The sequence below is a fragment of the Ostrinia furnacalis genome, unplaced genomic scaffold, assembly GCF_004193835.3.
Source record: "Ostrinia furnacalis isolate ACB-3 unplaced genomic scaffold, ASM419383v2 OfSCF5169, whole genome shotgun sequence".
Classification (NCBI taxonomy): domain Eukaryota; kingdom Metazoa; phylum Arthropoda; class Insecta; order Lepidoptera; family Crambidae; genus Ostrinia; species Ostrinia furnacalis.
Genome location: NW_021135408.1, coordinates 197,811 through 219,216, shown reverse-complemented (window position 1 = coordinate 219,216; position 21,406 = coordinate 197,811). Strand labels below are relative to the sequence as shown.

The 21,406-nt window shown below is 36.7% G+C and overlaps 1 long non-coding RNA gene across 1 annotated transcript; it reads right to left on the bottom strand.

Moving 5' to 3' along the window:
- Positions 1-5,537: 5,537 nt before the first annotated feature.
- LOC114360765 (uncharacterized) lies at positions 5,538-19,160 on the bottom strand. The gene is made up of 3 exons (XR_003656536.1): positions 18,837-19,160; positions 7,662-7,741; positions 5,538-5,635 (listed from the first exon to the last, which is right to left on the bottom strand). It is a non-coding gene; the product is annotated as an uncharacterized LOC114360765 (long non-coding RNA).
- Positions 19,161-21,406: the final 2,246 nt, after the last annotated feature.

Below are 21,406 nucleotides of genomic sequence, written 5' to 3'. Positions count from 1 at the left end.
TGTTAATTTAGTTGTAATCTAAATAATTATGTAGGTACTAACGTCGATTTGTGGCATCTTATTTACATGAGCGCCACGAAGCAATGCTAAAAATGCTTATTTACTATAAACATGGAGTAGTAAAAAGTTACAATTATAACAGAAGTATCCTTCAGACAATTTAGCCTTTCCAAGCTGAAACTGACAGTGCAAGATTGAATAATATGTAATTTACTAATAGGTTTAAAAAAAAAATTTAACCCACGCAACTAGCCAATTTACTGACCTTAATATGAACAAAACGTTTCTGAGAAACTGTTATTAAACACCCACAAAACATACTGACCGACGCGACGTTCAAATTTTAATGTAACGAATAAAGATAAAAGAAATAAGTACTATTGAGGCAATTCTAATAAATAAAAGCTTTTCGGGAGCTTTTAACTAGAGATGAAACGGATAGTTGTTTGGCCGGATACCGGATACCGGATATCCGGCCAGCTGCTAGGCCGGATAGCCGGATATCCGGCGGCCGGATAGTTGGCCCATTGTCTCGTTGCATGTCGTGACGAGTATAGTGCCGCACAGGTGCTTCGAACGCGATCAGTGGGTCTATTAGTAGAATAGACTAGTCACACTTTTGGAAAATCGAATCCGTCCGAATAGAATGTCAGATTTTGCCACTTGTCTAGGGGGCAGATCAATTCAATTTCGGCTGCAATCGTGAGTGAAAATGAAAATGAAAAAGTGTGTGATTGAATAGCGAAAATTTAACTATACTGGTCATCACAAAAATCGGCCCACCTACGTTTTACAGGAAAACTCGTTTCTACTGACACAGTCATGGTGCCCCAACAATATTGGAGTTATTTGAAAGCCCAATAAATATCCTTAAAGAAAAACACATTTAATTTCTTAATAAACGATTAACATAAACGCGATATACAATAAATGTGACTTGAAAAAAGACCTTACTTTGGGCTCACCTCTGGGATCAATTAGACTAATTTTTATGGTTATAAAACCAAATAATGATCTCACGTGTCCTCTTTGACAGATGGATAGCGATTAATCCCAACTTAACAGTTTTATAGCCCTAAAAGTCGGCTCAAGCGTAACTACCTATTTTTTGAAGAAGTGACTCTGGATTCTTCTACAGACACATTTTTGGGGTAAAACCCTTTCCTTTAATGAAATGAAGTTTAGAACTAGGCTTTTAAATGGTGCCAACAATGTTCAGAACTTGGTCTCGGGATAAAGCCACCAGTCTCCCGAAAGCGTCTTAAAACTTTCGAAACCCAGGACTGGCTTATGTGGAGCTGACGTGCGACAGCCCTCTGGCTGAGCCCTTCTTGCAATAGTGCAACGATTTGTGCTGCTTCTGAAGGTGTAGAATCCCAGGTAAAGTGTCAAAATAAGCGGAGATGTGTATGGATCAACGTGTGAAAGCAAAAATCCGAAAACACTTGCTTTTATGGGGGGTAAATAGGCCGCAACTCGCGACGTATCAAACAGTTGATACATGTCTTTTTCCTTACTTCTTTACATCAGCCGGGATATCTTTTTAAACACTGGTGTGATTTAAATGAATTTGGTATCAATTTAAAGTTAAAAGTTTAATCTTTAAAATGGTGCTACTTTTTTTGTTATTAACAAATTGGTTTGTACACAAGATCGCGTGGAAACAACTTCATGTAAGTGATTCCATACTTTTGCTCGCAAGTGTAGTTTTGAAAGGCCTTAATATGGCTTTTTTGTAACTTTTTGGACTTTAAATAAAAGCCGTCATTATTGTAAGCCATTTTATTGATATTTACCTCAAAGATTAATGTATTTCATTTTATTAATAGGAAATTGTCGTTTTTTTTAATATCCGGTATCCGGCCGGATAGTGAGTTACTATCCGGTATCCGGCCGGATAGTAAATTAGGGCCGGATATCCGGCCTACCGGATAGTTGCCGGATATCCGTTTCATCTCTACTTTTAACCCTTTACAGGGCGTGACATTTTAAAAAGAAAATAAAATAACATTTGTTTTCGACTCAATGATAGGTTGTCTATGGTAGATAGAAGGTTCAATCTATGGTGTCAATAAATGGGAAGGGAACAATGAGTATAGTAAACCTAAGAAAAATTGTAAAAATAGCACAATATCATAGCATTAAAACGTAAACAGGAATGCACTATAAAAACGTAAATTACGTCCGTATTCACAAACGATGCTTACTTAAGTGAAGCAGCAAATCGAATGCACAGCGTTGAATAGTTCATGATTCACCCTGTGCATCCACGTGCACTGTGAGACCTCATATTTGTGAATATGGGCATTTCAAGCTGTACACTGTAGCATCTTATTGTAGTTGTAATAGGTCCTATATTATAACAAAAAACTATCGTCTGTTGTGCTATCTGTACTTACTAATTTGATGGCATTTTTTGTGTGGGTGGACAACAAAAATAGCGGTTTACTCAGCAGCGAAAACTGTTCAATATTTTTGCTACTGAACGGCAGTTAAGTAGAGCTTTTTTCTTATTTTGTGAAGTCTACCCACGCGTTCACAAATAAGGTACTAAAAATAGGGCTCTCTCCAAATGTAGGTGAAGTAATTGGGGTGTATTTCTTACAGGATTGTCGACCTTTGGGATAAGTAGGTTTTGGGTAGAGCCACAGAAACAATATTACTAGTGTTTCCTCAGCTGGGGCTGGACTAAACTAAACATCTTGTGAAGAGAGTGGTTATAATTTCAACTCTCTACCAGGTCTCAGGACCTAATCAGTCCATGCCCGGGTACAAAAACACGTTTGTGAAATGTATGTTTATAAAAGCGTAAGGTTACTGACTGACTGACTCACTTCTTCACAATATCTCAGAAACTACAAGTGCTAGGAGTATCAAATTTTGCACGGGGGTTCCTTTTAGAACGTAGGTGCTTACTAAGGGGGTAAAACGGGATCCACGCGTACGAAATCGTGGGCGGCTGCTAGTCTAACATAATTAAGATGATATGGTTCTACATCAAAGTTTAATTTTTTTTTTCACCCTCTAAGTTTTGAGCAACAAAAGGCATATGGAAACGTAAAAGGTAAACTTATACATATGTCTATGTCCCTAGTCTACTCGTACTATACTCGTATTGCTGTACCGAAATCCATCAAAGTTAATTCAGTGGCTCAGACATCAAAAGGCAACAAAAGGTGACTTTTGCATTAATAGTAGAGATTGTAACAAACACTACCATACTTTACTCGTGTATCATTATTGTTAAAGTATTATCGTAGTATCTTAGCTCATAGTTTTTCAAGCCCCTTTCACCAAACCAGTCCTTATCTTCAGTCCCTGCACTTGAGATAGCGTAGGTCGTCTCAAGGTTTCAAGTAGGGTCTCACCAGGTTTATAATCTCCTGCCTCCTCGACTTGTACAGATATCGAGTAGCACTTGAAAGGTGGAATGCATAGTATCTGTTTGTAACTGTTGACAGCCATCTAGGGGTAACTAAAACATACTTTCTCGGACCAGAGACGAATTTTTAGAACGCTTGAAACTTTATTTACCTGTATGCCAATTAGAATTCTATCATCATCATCTGATTAAGGGCTTTAATTGATAAAAGATGCATATTATAAAAAATTGTTTGCTTTGTTTATTTCTAGTAAGTAATGAATGAGTATGACCTAAGAGAGTGATGTCGCTCTTTGGCTCTATCAGTGTGCACTGTGCATACTAGTCAAGTAAAGAATGCAAACAACGTTTTATTAATGAAATTCGTGATTAAAGCATAAAATAAGTGGCCTACTTTAGATAAGTCTATTGCCACCCTTGAGACAAAAATGTAATAGTAAAGAAAATCTTGTATGCATGAGCCTTAAATCGATGGTAAATTAATGACTGGCGCAAATTGATTCCACATAGAAACCATAACAGTTGAAAACAAAACATTAACTTAAATAGCATCGATGATTGATTGATCTGGAATCCAAAAGAACAAAATACCAATTAAAAGTAAGCCGGTATTTTGTTCCACAACGGCAAGGGTTATGCGCGGGCGCCGGTACACTATTTACCCACACGCGATGCGTTTCGTTTCTCTAAATTTAATTTCCTATAATTCGAAGGTACATCGTTTGCCCTGCAATTAGCTGTGATGCAAATTTGAAACGCTATTATCGCGAAATTATCGGGCGCAGGAGGCCTTTAAAGTTTCTTTGTGTTTTTACACTGACTCACCGCATTGTTTCCTTGTGACTAATACAATTTACATAACATTTTACCGTCTTCTAGAAGAAGAGCCAAGAAAAAAAATGAAATTAAGGACTGTTTTATGAATATGCAGACTATTACAGACTAGCGCCATCTGTGATATAGATCATGCATTAATTAAATACGTAAGTTATTAGATCAGTGGAACACGAATAAGTTAGATTGTTACAAGGTCATCAATACATATGAGTTATTAGTTTTTTTTAATAATTTTTAGATACATACTGCTAAACGTCTCGAAGTAAACGGGGGATCCCAAAATTCCTCTGCGTCGGGGATCCAGTTTGACAGTTTTCAGAACAATAGAAAAAATAAAAAATCACTTGTTGCACTTTGGCACAAAACACTTTTCGACTGAAGCACAATGATAAATAAATAAATACAACTGTAAACCCATTGAAGTGGCCGCGAAATATTTTTCCGAAAACTCTATTGTTCCAACCGATGAGTTTCATTGAAGGCTTGATTTTAATCTGTTTAGTTTTCTGATCATGCATCGAAGGTGCCTGGCGTTCGTTCCAAATATCAACACACAACTGCGTGTGTCCCACAGTGCGTTGATAACCCGATACCAACGTGCACAGTGTTCATAAAACCACTCAGTTGGAAAACAAAGCAATGTGTTTGCGTTCTGTCTCTTTCACACTGTGAATAAATTAGGCTCGCGTGTGTGCCGTCCTTGTCGGACGTTTTTTGTGCGATCCTTAAATTGTTCGGACTCAAAATTGGCCGTGGTTAGGGGATGATGGATGCTATCCGTTTGGAAGACTTATAAGTGATATTTTAAACGTTTTGACTGGAACACGATGTTTTTAAATAATAATAACTAGACATGTAAAATAATAAAAAGTTATGTGAGTAATTATTTTGATAATTAAGTATAATTGATTTATAAATTGTGGGAACTCAATTACTGATTTAAAACTGTAAGACAATAAATTCTTTGCGTATTGTATGCGGCTTGTTGAAATACCGTGTTATCTACCCTCGACTCGAAACGATTACCTCCTGTTTGTGATTTTTATTTTTTTAACTACCTTCGTAATATCAGGTTCATGACAATAAACGCAGAGAAAAATATTAAAAGCACTTCGAAACAATGAGTCAATCGTATACCTAGTAATTACTTATAAACAACCTAAAGAGAAGTCTTTAAAGGTATTGCGGAGGCCGGATGACTATTACAATAATTGCTACTATCAACTGATTTGCATGTTACATAGTTATCTTACCATCGACGCCTTCAAAGAAACGCCGTGGGAACACCAAATACAATTTTCATATTGCATACTGACCGCAATACGTGGAACCGATGGTCGAGGCCGTGATTTGGTTAGGCAAGGCAGCCTGAGCCGTTGACCTGTCTGTGTCTGACAACCCTTGGCGGCCCATTTTCTGTGAACAATACATTGTGATTAGAACACCTGAATAACGCCATCTGTTAGCTTGAGCGTGAACTAGATCAAAGCGGTGCGTTTGTAGAGGCGGAAAGGTTCAATGTAAGGTATGTAGATGGCACTAGTGACACTTGAAACACAGTATGTCTGAAAGCTTGCGGTACCTTATTTTTCAAAATAAATTATAGATTGACCATAATTACATGATTGTAATAATAATATGGTTTCTTTTATGAGAAAATACTAAAAGTCTTCTAGACTTAGCTGACTGATAAGTATTGAACTAAAAGCTTATTGTTTCTTAAATGTAATACCTACTTTAATAGCCATTTAGTAATCTACTGCCCATTCACGTTAAACTGCCAACAAAACTAAAACTAAGTTTCTAGTTAACCATAGTTTTAATGACATAGTAGAGACAGAATATTCGTAATTTAAGAGTTAGGAAGATCATTATTCCGGCTACCCTTAGAACTGTTAACGACTGAGAACTCTACATGTTATAAGGCTAAGTTTACACAATAGTTTTCTTTACTTTTAGTAAAAAACGTTAATTTACATACGAAGATCCCCTTAAGAGATAATTCTACAAGTTTAGAAGCTTTACGTACCTATTTCACAAGCAAACGTTAGTTTTTCCTCAGTAGTTATTGCGATTTTTGCATTTTCTTAGAATGTTTAATGATTCAAATATGTGTATCCAATTATTGTCCTGAAGCAGTGGAAGGGTGGGACGTGGAAAGTGCTTTTTAAAAGCCCATTTGCAAAAAATAAATGAGTTTTTATCACTATTAATTGAAAAAAATCGATTGCCATGAGTGGGACTCGAATCCAGAACCTTCCAAACATATTCAGTGATCACGGAATGCAACAAGACAGATTACATAAAGTTCGAAGATTGGATTCTTTTGTAGAGTTAGGTACAATACATGACATGTATGTACGGGTGAAGAGATAGCACACCATTGTATTTCACCCTTAATTCAGAGTTGCATACTATAAGTATAGTATAGAAATTTTAAATAAGATGGAGCTTTTTTCCAATGCTAGCATAATATCGTCTCTACATAATGAAACGTCTTATTAAATTAAGATACAGGAACAAGAATGATTTTTTCTACTTTTTGACAATGTGACTCTGGTTTTAGCTTGAAAGCAAATCAAACCGTGTGATTTGGCCTAAATTCATCAACCAAGCCTAATACGGGAGGATAAATGTGGGTCCCTAGGGATGAAACTTTGTTCTTAACTTTGGTTTAAACACATTCATCCATTCTGGATTGGTTTATGAATAGGATACGGTGTGAAATCGTAAACTGTGGACTAGAATTCACACTTAATTTGGGTATTGTTCGGAATTAACTAGCAGGTAGTTTCATTGGTATATAAGTAGTACCTACATTTCAATGAGCTTATTATATTATAATTTATCCGAATCCTATTTTAGGTTAGAATTTGATTCTCTTCTGGAGATTCTAGACCCAATGAGCATACAAATGGATAAAATCATACCTTGCTTTCCCTAAAATAGTATAATTTTGATGTTTGAAAGTCTTGTAAAGTCTCACGTTTTAAGGCACACCGCAGACTACAGACTTTAGTCTGCCGATAATTGGATCCAATTTATTTGTATGAGGAATCGGCCGATACCAAATCGTTGTAATGTGCGCACTCTCAAAAGCGTATTTCAGGCAGCGCTCTAACACCCATAATCGCAAACATTACTATGAGGTCTCACAGTGCGCGTGGACGCACAGGGTCACACACGAACCAATGACAGAGCTCTATTCAACGCTGTGCGTTCGATTGGCTGCTTCACTTAAGCAACCCTCGTTTGCGAATACGGGCGTAAGTCTGATAGAGATAGAGTCAGAAACAGAACCATAATATACAACATGGTTCAGACTGTCACTGACTAACCTCTGACCTCTAAACCCACGTTACAGAAGAAAAAGAAAAATGATCTTATGCATAACTTTGACAAGAGTACTCTATCAAAACAACTCATGCATATATTTACTTACGTCGTTACACTCTTTGCTTCTTTGGTCTTGGCTGAGGTTTATGTTTTTAGTTTGCATTGTATATTCTACCGGCGGGTACCCTGAAACAAAGAATAAAATAATTCAATCTTCCTGTATTACCTCCTGAATTATAAGTAGCTCTGCAAAGAGGAATAAAAAGGACTCCGTGTTGCGATGTGGGTAATATGAGTGCGTGACGCAATACTACGTTAAATGTTTATTATTTCGGTGTTTTAAGCCTTTAAAAGGAAGATTTTGAGCCTTATTCGGTTGAATTAAGGTCTAAAAACATTGAAAAATTTGATTATATTATGACTATTAGAGAGTTAAAGCACTATGTTTATGGTTTTCCTCTCAAAATCGATATTATCTCGATAGGAACGAGGCAATTTTCTTCTTCATTCATACGGACACTGCAAGATAATGGAACTATCTTGATACGTATTTTCTCCCTATTTCACTTAAGTGAATAGGTATTTATTGTAAGCTTTTTCTATTTTATTCACCATCCCTTATCATACGAGAATAAGGTCAACCATTATTAGTTTAATGGCGCAGTTACACTATGCGGGAAATTGACCGAGACGAAGCGCGAGCACGCACACCGAAGATTCAAATTCAAATTATTTTATTGCATGGAAAGATTGGGCGACACTCGACGAAACTAACCGAAGTGAGTGTTTACACTATGTGTCTTGATCAATTTCCCGAATAGTGTAACTACGCCTTAAAGTTAAATATCGCACTTTAGCATTTTTAAATACTTCTATGATGATAACATCTAAACCTAATTCATGGTAATTAAGATTCTTGACGTCTGCTAGGTTAATGGTCTGTGTTCTGTGTATTAAAGTTAAAGTACCGTATTTACACGTCATTACTTAATTACTCAGTGGAGTCATTCTATTTCATACGTCCCTGTAGAAGTAAATTTTGCAGTTGGTAAGTAGGTAAGCGGTGTCTATTTTAACTTTAACGTCCTCATTCACAAACATTACTATGAGGTCTCACAGTGCGCGTGGACGCACAGGGTCACATACGGACCAATCACAGAGCTCTATTCAACGCTGTGCGTTCGATTTGCTGTTTCACTTAAGCAAGCATCGTTTGTGAATACGGGTGTGTTATTAGTCCATCTGTGTTTGCAGTAGGCAAGTTAAGCGATGACAACAACAATTCATTCCCAACCTCACAATAGAGATGCTCATAAAAATGAGATTTGTCTAAATCTCAGAAATAATTTTACGTACTCCAATCCGTTCTAGTTGAAGGCTCAATCTATCAGAGGGACGCGACGCATGAAATCCCTTTGATATACACCCTAAGGCCTGGTGAACACGATTTTTATTTGGATTTGTAGTGCTGGTACAGTCAGACTATACTTTTTGGTTGTGAAACAGTCACTATTGCAGCGAGATAAGATGCCATGTTTAGATTATGTGCTGTCGTCAATTCCTTTTGATGTTATTCTTCCAATGTTTGACAAAATAACTCATGTTTATATTATAATGTTAAAACCAAATGCTGGAGATATCTCACTTCACAATTTTGTTGAAGAATGAAAAAGATGATGTTTGCTTTGAATAGGCTTTGATGTAGGTGCCCTCGTAGGTTTACATGCAAATCTATAAAAAGACCAAGCAAGCAGGGCCGTCTTTAACCTACTAGGGGCCCTTATCATCTGGAGAAAGGTCTTTTGAGCAGACGGGGGCCACCTCGATCGCGGGGCCCTGGGCACGTGCCCAAAGTGCCCAGTGGGAAAGAGGGGCCTTCAAGCAAGCAAATAATATAAGAAAGAGGAGGGTCTTCAGAACTTAGTGATTTGCTTATAAAAACATATTGAAGGTATGTTTGATTTCAGTCAGATAGTTCTTGTATCAAAAGATTACAATCATTATAGGTTTACTTTTAACAGTTACTTTTTAGCAACACGTTAACGAGTAACGAAGGTAATTTGATGAACGGTGCCCAGCTGACAGCGGCCTAATATCGATTATCTCTTACCACCAGGTCACGGCCATGGGTATGGCGGACAGTACATCAAGCTTAACACAATGGCCTTATCTCGTTACGATACAGTCCATTTTGCAACAAAAATGTCTAGTCTGACGGAGGAATTCCTCGATGCGCAATCATTTTGAGGCGCACCTACCTAATAAAACGCATGAAAACTGCTCTTCGAATGCCATACCATATTATGTTGCCCTGGTACTTTTCATTCATCTTAGCAAACATAAAGTTTAAAATCTTTATATTACTGAACATAGGTGCGCTTCGAGCAATAGTTTAGGTGCCCTTCATTAGGTGCGCCTTAAAATTGGTGCGCTTTGGGGAATAGTTTTGGTGCGCTTCATTAGGTGCGCCTCAAAATGGGAGTGCTTCGAGAAATACCTCCCTGAAATGTTTTTCAAGCGGAGCTTATAACTTAAGTGTGAAAACAATCGCCATTACTCAGAGAAGTAAGAATAATATTCAGTTATCATTGGAACAATATTATTCCTTGTTAGTGCCGATAATATTCTAACATTAAAAGTTTTATTCAAGCAAAACTAGCACAACCACTGGAAAGCTTTTCAAACATCATTTTTCCAATTTGAACCTAAGTTATTAGATTTGACAAAGAATACTCAACTGAAATACATTGTAATTTGAGTTGATAATCGACTGCGTAATTTTGTAGTTAGGATGTTTTTGAAATTCAGATTGAACAATACTCTTCGTACAATGGAAGTTTTCTCAGTTTCAGACAGTCGGCATGAGATGTGCCTACGCAATGTAATTTCGCTTTTAAGATAAAGTAGAAAGGTAGAAATTAAAACGTAGGTATTTCAGGTAGTCTGTACTGTCTACCAGAGAACAAGCTTTCATAGTATGAAAATTCTGAAATTGAGACAAGCATTTGATTTGATTTTGTTTCAAGACTTATGTTTTAGTATAATCTCTGGTTAGAAATTCTGAAAACTAGATTTCAGTAAATCAATAGAAAAATCTAATAGAAAAGGAGGAAAATGGTTTTATTTTCGGAGCTTTCAGGCCTAAGTAAATGAAGGATAAAGATAATTATGTTTTCAATCATATTGTTTGCTATATGATTATTCTTATTATTCAGATTGTATGATGATGTCCTTGGAATCCCCAGTTTGATTCTGGTCACTGAGCCATTTGGACACTCTCGTCCTTTCCAAATTGGTGTGAAAATCGGCGTGTTTCCCATATTTATTTACAAACCATCCCATAACAGTTACACACAATAACGCCATGGGAATGGGTAATCGTAAAACGCAGGATGTGGCTGCGGCTTATGGTCCCTGGGAACCATTGGTCCAAGGATCGTCTACACAAGGGCTGGTACTTTATCATTGGAAAGATAAAAAGTCTTAAAAGTCATTTATTTTCTGCAAATAGGCTTTTAAAAAGTATTAATACTTTAACTCTACCACTGCTTCGGGGCAATAAATAAGCCAGATTGAGATGAAGCAGCGCAAGAAATTCAGTTACCTTGTGGTCAGATAATATGTAAGTCCAGCCAACGGATCGGGGTTTCATACATATATTATCAAGGAAACCCTGAGCTCAACCTACAGTATATTAGTTTTGGTAAAATTTTCATACTTAGACCAATTTTTACCTATGATACATAATTTTAACTATTGTCAATTCCTGATAATACACATTCTGTGAAAACCATTGTCAAATTACTGTTCATTATAAAGCCTGCTGACAGATAGACAGTGGAAGCAAATTAACGGGACCCCTTTGGCACCCTTGGTGGTGTATTATTGGCATGTCTGATGGAGGATTAAGAAACCCCACAACTTTTGTCCGCGAAAATGATACCCTGTGCTAATTTCAACACCCTTTCATAGGCTTTTATTGGCAAAACACGTGTCAGATTAAGTGACTTAATTCCTCCTTTTTATCCGACTTAAAAAACGAGGATGTTCTCTCATTTTGTATAGACATTTGAAGACCTTTCATAGAGCTCATAAGCCGTTCTAATCCAATAGTTAGTACTGGAATAAATCTTCACCTAAACACTAAATTGGTTTCCCACTAACAAATCAGTATAATAATGCCCTAGAATGTAAATGGGCATGGTGTAAACGTCTTGTTAAAATAGCGTCGGGTCACGAAACTCGCCAAATACAGAGCTGATATCAATTACGCTACGGGAACTGGCTGTAAGTCAATGGTTGGGCAACCATTGGTATTTGCAAGTACTGGATTTGCCTTCTAGATGGTACTTGACAAAGTAGTTAGTTTTGGTCATCCATGTTTGCAACTATACCGCTGAGCTAGTGTTAACCTGTCAAATCTATTACATATTTTACGCTGTTAGTCAGTTATAGTGGTAAGAAGTTCCTACTACTGTTTCTACTAGGAACAGTCATCCAATAAGAAAAATGAGTTGGGTGTGGGTGTAAGTCTCACAATATGTTTAACTCTCTCAAGTGACAAACCTATGTTTGTGTTGTTTACAAGAATACATACATTTAGTGACATCCACAGTAAACAAGAACTTCGTGATTTTCTTTGAATTAGTCTATGATTTCTGAAAAAGATATGAAAGTTACAGCTTTATTCCTGGATTATTCTATTCTTTTCAACACTGGCAAGCGTCTCAGTATCTGTAATCTTTTTGTATTTCTAAAAAGAAATGAAAGAAACCACGAAGCACACTATTCAGTTATACAGTCATTAGTAAAGTAAGAAGAAAAGGGTGGAAAAATATCCGTGAGAAAAAGTAAAACGTTTTAGAAGCTTTAGTGGGGTTGGCGGGGTGTGGCTCATTTGATATCCCTTTCATTCTTTAGATCAGAGATTCCCAAACTTATTTTGTCTATTGCCCAATTAGATAAAAAATACTTTTTTTATTTTGTTTTGTAGTTCCATTTAATTTTTAGTCGAGAGTCGAGAGCTCAGCTGAGCCGTTCATGCTAGAGGTACAGGCTATGTCGAAGAGTCAGTCCTCCTAGTAGATAGAATTACTCTACACAAACGCCTCGTTTTTTTTTGGGTCTTTTGTTTACCCAATTTAGGCATGCAGTACCCACAAGAGGGGCGTTATCACCTACTTTGGGAAAGGCTTCTTTAGATAAATATATCTACAATCAGTTAAAACAGAGAACGTTGAATGCCCCAAACATTAGTGTTATTTCGAGGTGAGCATTTGCACGAAAAAGGTTCTAAGAACTAAAACTACAGATCTTAGCTACCCGTTGTCCTAGGTAAGCGACACTACACGACGTAAAGGGATCGACACTTCACGTGACGTATGACACATGTCATGACACACAACACTAAAGGATGTCACACATTTATCAACCCGGAAAGAGATCGTAACCGTATCAACTCGAGGCGGTCAGTATTCTTTGTATGAAACTCCATACTGCAACGCACACTTATCCGCACCATAATGTAAACGCCTTGCCTCGCAATGAGGGCTATCGTTTTTATACTTAACAGTTGGCACCCCTGGCGATTGACAGGACCTTACTCTATAGTGACGCCATCTTGATGAGTGCAAATGCGATAGTCCTCCTCCCACTTTAGCGCTCACCAGTGCCACTGTTTTCGCTACTAGGAAGTGACAGGACCTTACTCTACAGTGGCGCTAACTGGTGAGCGCTAAAACGATAGCCCTCATTGACAGCGCGCGAAAGGCAATGAAATCCCGCAAAAGGCGATACGGTGTTGATCCCTTTGCTAGTTGATAAGTCTGCTATGAGCTTTACTTGTACAACGCCTAGGTACTTGATATTTTCATATCGCGTCGCGTTGCCGCGTTTGTCGTTATCTAGGTTAGGTGGTAAATAAATCAAAGGATTTTTGTCAAAATCAGATATGTAGTTCTTTTCAGCCTACACAATAAGAGTGAGGTCAAAAAGAACTATTTTTGGACTCTGTTGTTGTATTCAAGTTAAAATTGAACCATAAAACCATTAGAAGCGACCGAAGCGCGCGCATTACACGGATAATCGCATCGTTCACGGCAGCTCTAATATCATCCAGCTTGAAGACCACAGTATAGGTGTATCCAGTAAGTTATCTCTGTACCGAAGTTAGTGGAATCTGTTTAGACGTATTTTTCTCTGTTTTTATTTCATTTCATGTTGTAGTAAAATATAAAACGGCCTGTGTTACAACGAGATAAGATGGTACATTTTATTTTATGTAGAATAAGGCAGATATTTGAATGCAATCACACTTTATGTTATGTGACTTAGCTAAATGTGCTTGTATATGTGTTGTGTACTTTACATATTTGTTACAAAATCACATTTAGGAACTACATATTAAAGGGCTGTTTAGTTTAAGTTGCCATTGTTTGAAGAAACTTTGATCGCTTGCCTAGATAGTGAGCTAACTGAGCTACCCTATGCTGTGGCAAGGGTGCTCGTCCGAACGATGCCGAGCCCAATTACAGGCCCTCCCATTCACAAACTGCGCGCGCCACGCATGATCTAAAGCTGCGTTTAGGTCGATGGGGTCTGAAAGCTAAAGACCTTTTTATATGCTATGATTTTTTTATTTTACTATGTGTACGTACATGCAATAAGATACTAAATAAGTGCGAATAAAGGAACTTATGCCCGTTTTAATCTTCAATTACTAATTTTTATGTGACTCCTATGTAAACAAAATGCCTGTTATGTGTTACCATAGGGGTCACTTAAAAGTTAAGGATTGCTGGTGAAAACGGGCATTAAACTCCCAACATAATTTAAGAAATCGATTTAATAAAATTTAAAGGGTGCAAAATACGCTTTAACTCTATATCAAGCTATTATACACTGCACCATCTTTGTAGTTTTAATACTTACTCGTATTCTATATCAACCAAAATGATGAGTCTGATGAAGCGACGATTGTACTTCTTAACGGACATATCATGGGTTTTAAGCAAAAATATAATCTACGATAGAATCAAAGGAGCTACATCGCAAATTTATCTACTTTTGATTCACTTTCGTATTCAAGGGCGTCCACACGCATCCAAAACCGTTGCAAAAGATTTTATTGTTAAGCAAAACTTATTACAGCAAGCAAAGCACGTCGCTCTACCTAGTCAAGAACTTTTTACAAACGTCCTTGAAGCAAACAAGATGATTGTCCAATCTGAAGGGTCACGCCCGCGGCGTCTGGAGCCCATTCACAAATCCCTGAACCTGTTTTAGATCCTGAGAATGAATGGAGGGTAAGGGATTTAGTTTGCAGTTAAAACGTTTCGGGGGAAAGATATTGGGAGGTTATTGAAATCGGGGATCGGTTGTGACACTGCTAATGCTATATTTTTAACGCGCAGTGTAGGGCTGCTATAAATTGTTGTGGAGATACTTTAAGAGTAGGCGCACACCGTTGATTTTTAGTTGGCCGATAGTTGTGCCCGATTTTAAATTGTATGAAGAATCGGCCAAATCGAATCGGCGTAGTGTGCGCACTCCCTACATACATGCCCATACTGATCAACTGCCCGACTAAACTATCGGCCGACGAAAAATCAACGGTGTGCGCCTACTCTAAGTAAGATATAACTGCACAACCGTGTATGTAAGATGAGATTGTTAAATGGTTATGTTTAGAAATGTGATTAGGTATTATTCTCTGTGACTCTATAAAATATTCGTAAAAATGAATCCCCAATTTCCTATAATAGACTCTTCTAAGAACAAGCTTTGTCGGGGTTAAAAATTTAAACTACAGTATGGAGAGTGCAGGCAAATCCTCCGTTTTCTTCCTGTTAATTATACAGCATCGTAACCTATAAATAACAGTGAAGAAAGGAGAGTAATGCCCGTTTTCACCATTAATTCCTAATTTTTAAGTGTCCCCTATGGTAACGTATAACAGGAATTTTGTTTTCAAAGGGTTCACTTAAAAGTTAGCGATTGATGGTGAAAATGGGCGTAAGTGTACTAATTATAATGAGTACCTACATACGAGTATATTGTATGTCATAATGTTTCTTTTCTTTTTTATTTCTGTCTTACCATACCATGTCATATTGTCCTGAGGGTACTATTTTATCCTACTTTTGATACTTTCTGTTTGTAATGTGTGTTTCTGTTATGAAAATAAACGCTTTATATAACTATCTATCTATCAGTAAAGTTTTAATAATAACTGATATTTGATGATAATCTAATAGACGGACTTGTCTTAGCCCAGAATCAGTATTTTTTTATTTGTTAAAACTTAGACATAATGTTGTTGCATGTCGGTTCCGGAGGTAGCGGGTTCGATTCCCGCACAGTACAAACATTTGTGTGCATGAACATATTTGTTTGTATTGGACTGGGTGTTTTCTATGTATAATAAGTATGTATTTATAAAAAAAAGTATTTAAGTATATTTATATCCGTTGTCTAGTACCCATAGTACAAGCTTTGCTTAGTTTGGGACTAGAAGCGCAGTGTAAAATGTCCAAGGATATTTATTTATTTATTATTTATTATGTTATCCGGCAATTGAGAAATCGTCTCTACAACCTTTTTATCTACATATAAATCTTTTTACTAACATGTACATTGTACATGTATGGAATGCCCCTAACTCAGGTGTAACGCCGACGAAACCGTACCGCTTAGAATTAATTTGATGTCCGAAGATAATTGCCCCGCTTTGTTTTCAACTCCCCATCCAATTAAGGTTCCTTTTCTATTAAACTACACCACAATATCTTTTGAATCTTTTTGGACCGGAGTAGGAAGTGTAATTTTTATGGGGCCCTCTCCGGTGTAAATGTTGTGTACCCCTGTTTTTAGACGGTTATTCTCTTCCTTATTGCACTATAAAATTAAATGAATATTAACAGACCCGAAAGTAGCAGGAAAACAAAATTACCTACGAATTTCTATTAGTCTCAATGATATTTCCAAGATTTTTGTCGTTCTAGAGCTTAAAAGTCAGTTGAGTTCATTGTCAACACGTATACTTACTAGAGTCTTGACAATTCAATTGCTAGAGCAATGCATTGAATTCATATTAAAATAATTTTTCAACCCCCATAATTTAGTTACATAATAGAGTTGATCGAAACAATTTACCAAACATCTAATTTAAGCAAGTACTTTGAAACAAAATTTCCAATGCTTCTTTATTTTTACTGAAAATAATTATCCTTTCTTAAAGCTATTATTTTATCATAGTACAAATAACATATAGTTGCGTGTAGCTCATTATTCAGGCACGGATTCGCACAGTGATCCGCACAAGTGGTCATTATGGACAAAATAGATCGTAATTTTTAATTCGAGCAACAGCGGCGCCCGCGCAATTAAGGCGTGGTGGGCGTCGATCTTTCCCTTGAAGACGACAATGATCGGGATTCACAAGTCACGATGCGATTACGATACGACTAGCGATTATATTGTGAAAAGGGGGAAAAAGATTATGTTTTCTTTGACTATACTTGTAAATTATTATGTATGTATTCTTCGAAACTGGCATTAAACGTACAAATAAGAGGTTTAAAGTAAGTATGGCTCTGCCACATACACTTAGCCAGCTGTCGTTTTATGAATAAAACTAATTATTTAATAACACCATTTATGAGTTAGGGGCCGTTCAAGTATTACGTAAGCACCAAGAGGGGGTGGGGGGGTCTCTGTTTTGCTTATTTTGGATGACATGGGGGGTAGGGGGGTTTATTACGTCATCGTTAGTTATTTCATCATTGCAGACGTTGTGATAACTGATAGGGATAGAGACATGCGATTTTTGGTTTTACGAAAGTAATACGATAGAGAATAATACAAAGTAATAAAAACCACCGGTTATAGGGACATTTTTTGGAGAAATTGATTAAATAACCAAAAAAAACACGAATTTAAATTGAAAAGCAGTTTTTTTAATCAAAAAGTATAATTTTTATTATTTGTTGGCCTTTTTTGTGTATTTTATGTATTTGATAGAAGATGATAAAAATAGGTCTAGTTTCATCTACATATTTTTATATGTACACTTTAACGTGACTCACACTGTATAAAAAACATTTATAACTAAAAATGTTTACGTAAGCATAGGGGGAGGGGGTAAGTGCTTTGCTTACTTTTGATGACAAGGGGGACGGGGGGGTAAAAAATGGTAAGAAATCTGCTTACGTAATACTTGAACGGCCCCTTAGCCAAAATTTTCCTAATATACATAGAATAACTTTACGCTTATAACATACTCAATGTCATCTTCACTTTGCGATCTCTACACGCTGGATAAAGAATTCGTAGTCGCATGGTGTAAAATCGATAAACCATAATTTCTATTGTTTTTTACTCGTTATACTAGCGATATTGTAATGAAAGTGAACGATGTTGCTTTGCTTGTTCGCATCGCGTAGCTTTACGAGGATTAATTACGTCTAAATATTTATAAATGTACAGTTAGTTCGCGGTTACTATTTTATAGCTTTTATTTTCGGTCGCCAAAGAATGCCAATGGATCAGTCAAGTGTAAAATCATTACATATTTTTTTCACATTGTTTTGTTGAATATTTATAGGTGTTTATAGAGATTGGTCGTGGGAAAGAATTTTTACTGGCCATATTATTAACTTAATGTGAAAGACATAATTGCTTGTTTACAGGATCAGGTTAATAGGCTATTAGGATGGCAATTTTCTTTAATTTAGATATTTTTAAGTCTGTGTGAGTATAGCTTGGAACTTAAGTTTGAGTAAATTGACAAAAAATAAAACTTTTTGTACGAAAAGTAAAAGCGAACACTTAAACAAAAACTGCGGAATTGAAAAATATATAAAAGTTTCACACATTTATAATGAAAGTTTCACATAGTTGATGTGGGATCTAAGTTACAACAATAGATACAATAAACTTATAAATATTGTATCAAGTTCTAACAAGGACTTAAAGGTTAAGTAATGCATTACGTACTGTAGCATAAAAACCATGTATTAAGTCAGAAAGCGAAGCCATTACTTTTTTATTACGCTGAGGCTACATTAAATAATAAATGGGGCATATACTACCCTTAATCCGGCCTAAGGCGGGGTCAATGGCTTACATTTTCAAGGTACTTACATATTTTGGGAGAGTTGTTATTGATATTATGTTAATTTTTAAAATAACGGAGTTCTCAAAATCGCCAACAGTCATGGCCCACTGTGCATAATTGCCTAAGAATTTCGGGAAAAATGGGTAAAAGTCAAGCACCACCAACCTGAATGTAATGCGAATGAGTAGACCACACACAAAAACTATCAAAAAACACAAAACTTCACGAAACACTTGATCAACAAACTCACAAAACGGCACTCAAAAATCGTCAATTCACCCTAGACTACCGAATCCAGTGTCGTCCGTTCATAAATCACATACGCACATGTTTTCACACATGTGTACAATTGTCACGCACACGTAGCGAGTGTCGTGTGCACGGCGTGATGTTACGCACACAGTTGCAAGCTCACAGGCGCGCGCGCAATCAATTTTCGAATCACGAAGCGCGCAGGAGTTGTTCTCAGAACGCGTGCGTGTGTATTGCGGTCGTAGTCGACACTACCGCGCGAACCGATATCTGTGGTTACTGCTTTGTTTAGCTTTCGATAGAAAAAATATCAACCCTGGAAAGCTGATTTTAATGTTTTTACGAACTGCGCCAGAAAGAGGGCTATGTTTTTGAAGACTCTTATAGTGAAGAGTTTAGGTAGGAAGGAACATCGTATAGGTATTTAAATTCGTGAATTAATACGAATACAAAATGTTTGTGTAGGACCTAGATTGTAATAACTATTTACTTCTTTAATTTGTAATGATTGTAATGTAGATACTGATGAAGACGAACAAAAACACTGTTTATAAACAATTAATAATATCGGACGAAATGTAGATCCTGATTCCTTTACAGTTTCGAGGAAAGCCTATTTTTAGCAAAATCGATCAAACTGATTGGGAAGCCTTGAAAAGCTTTCAGCGAGTTTATTTTGGAGGTTTTACGCGAGTACTTCATGCAAATTCTTTTTTTGTTTATTTGGAGCTGGTTATTATGACTGTTAAAGTATTAACAAATAAAATACATAATGTAATCGGCCTAAGCACGCTCTACTGTGGAATGTTATACATACTTGAATTACATAATTATTTAAATTAGCTGAGCTCTAAAAAAGTTAATTGTAATGTTCAATTTCATCGTTATTTTATTCTTTTGTACAGAAGCCAATCCAGTGAACCATAGAATCCAGTAGTTAATTAAGAATCGATGTCCTAACTAATTCCACATTCGGCCTTTGGGAACAACCTGACGTCACCGTTGGCAGTGGCTACGTGATAGGTTTTTTCTAATTGTACTAACCGGACGTGACATTGTTTGAATATCCTGCGCACAGTGGGCGATGGTGTGTGAATTGGAGAAAAACACAATTTGGAGTATTGGTTACAAATAATGTTTTTAACCATTAAAACCCCGCGAATCGAGACAAAATCAATTATTACGCAGTCTTATGAGTTAAATAAGACTCTTTATCTTCATTAAGTCATTGAACGCCGAGACGCTAGACACAATGGAAATTGTATTGTTCGAGGCTCACCGGTGAGCCGCGTGGCGTCCAACGTGTTAAGGTTATGTAGAGGTAAATCCGATACTGAACCTGTTTGGCTTCCATAACCCATAGGAACTAGGACTCTGGACAAAAAATATAGAAATCTGGACAAGAAACACCTGTGGGTCTAGACAAAGTGCAATTTAAAATCGCAAACCAGCCGAAACCGAAAGATGGTCGAGGGGCCTTTTTTTGTATTGATGATAAATGACGGATTCGATTTTCGATTCGATCAAAAAGTGCCACTTGTCTAGGGGGGCTGAATTCCATTCCCATCCATATCCGGAAGTCTTTATGATATAAATATTCGTTGTTAATCGAAATACACGACGACAGAACCTTGTTTATTGGGAGCGTAACTCCTTCAAAATTCCAACTTACTTTCATGAATTTTAATGACTAATTAAACATCCGAAACAAATAAATAAAGCACTTGCCGACAGTTGTTTTGAAGTTGATTTCACTAATTGGATGGCGACCTTGTCGATTATATTAATTAATTATAACAAATAATTCAAGGTAGGTACGCTTGTTTAGCGTTAATTTTAGCATCCTCTTTTTAACAGACACACAAAATAGCAACTGCTAGTTACTTTTGAGTTGCATCTAAGTTTCTGCCATAGCGTCCGTTGAGAGACCACACATGACGCGACCAGTTTGAAACTTTCAGTTTCATTCATCAGAATGATCAGAAAGTTTCAGTTTCGTTACAGTTGCGTTTTACCGTCTGTTCTGGGCCTAAGAGGTTTTTTTACGTATTTCTCATAAAAAAGCCTTTGATCTTAAAAGTCACATAAACGTCTAAATCTATCCAGCTTTGCTGAAAAAGGTCTGCATGCCAGATGGGACAAGATAAATAAAAAGATAGTACGCAACTACTATTCCAAAAAGGTCGCAGATGATGTAATAGGGTTTAATATTTAAAGGGCTCAAGACAGAGCCTGGCAGAATGTTTCTGAAACTTTTGAGATTCCCTTTTTAAGGGCTTAGGACTGTGTGCAGTGTGAACGCCTAACATTGCATAATACTGATATTATTGGTGTAACACTTCAAAATAAGCTCTACTGAGTGTGTTTTCGAACAACTTATTTATTTAGCTCGAATAATGACATTTTTCTTCATGTGAAGATCTGGTGACTCGTGAAAGTATGTTTAAATTCATAATGATGAATATAAAACGAAATTCATCTTT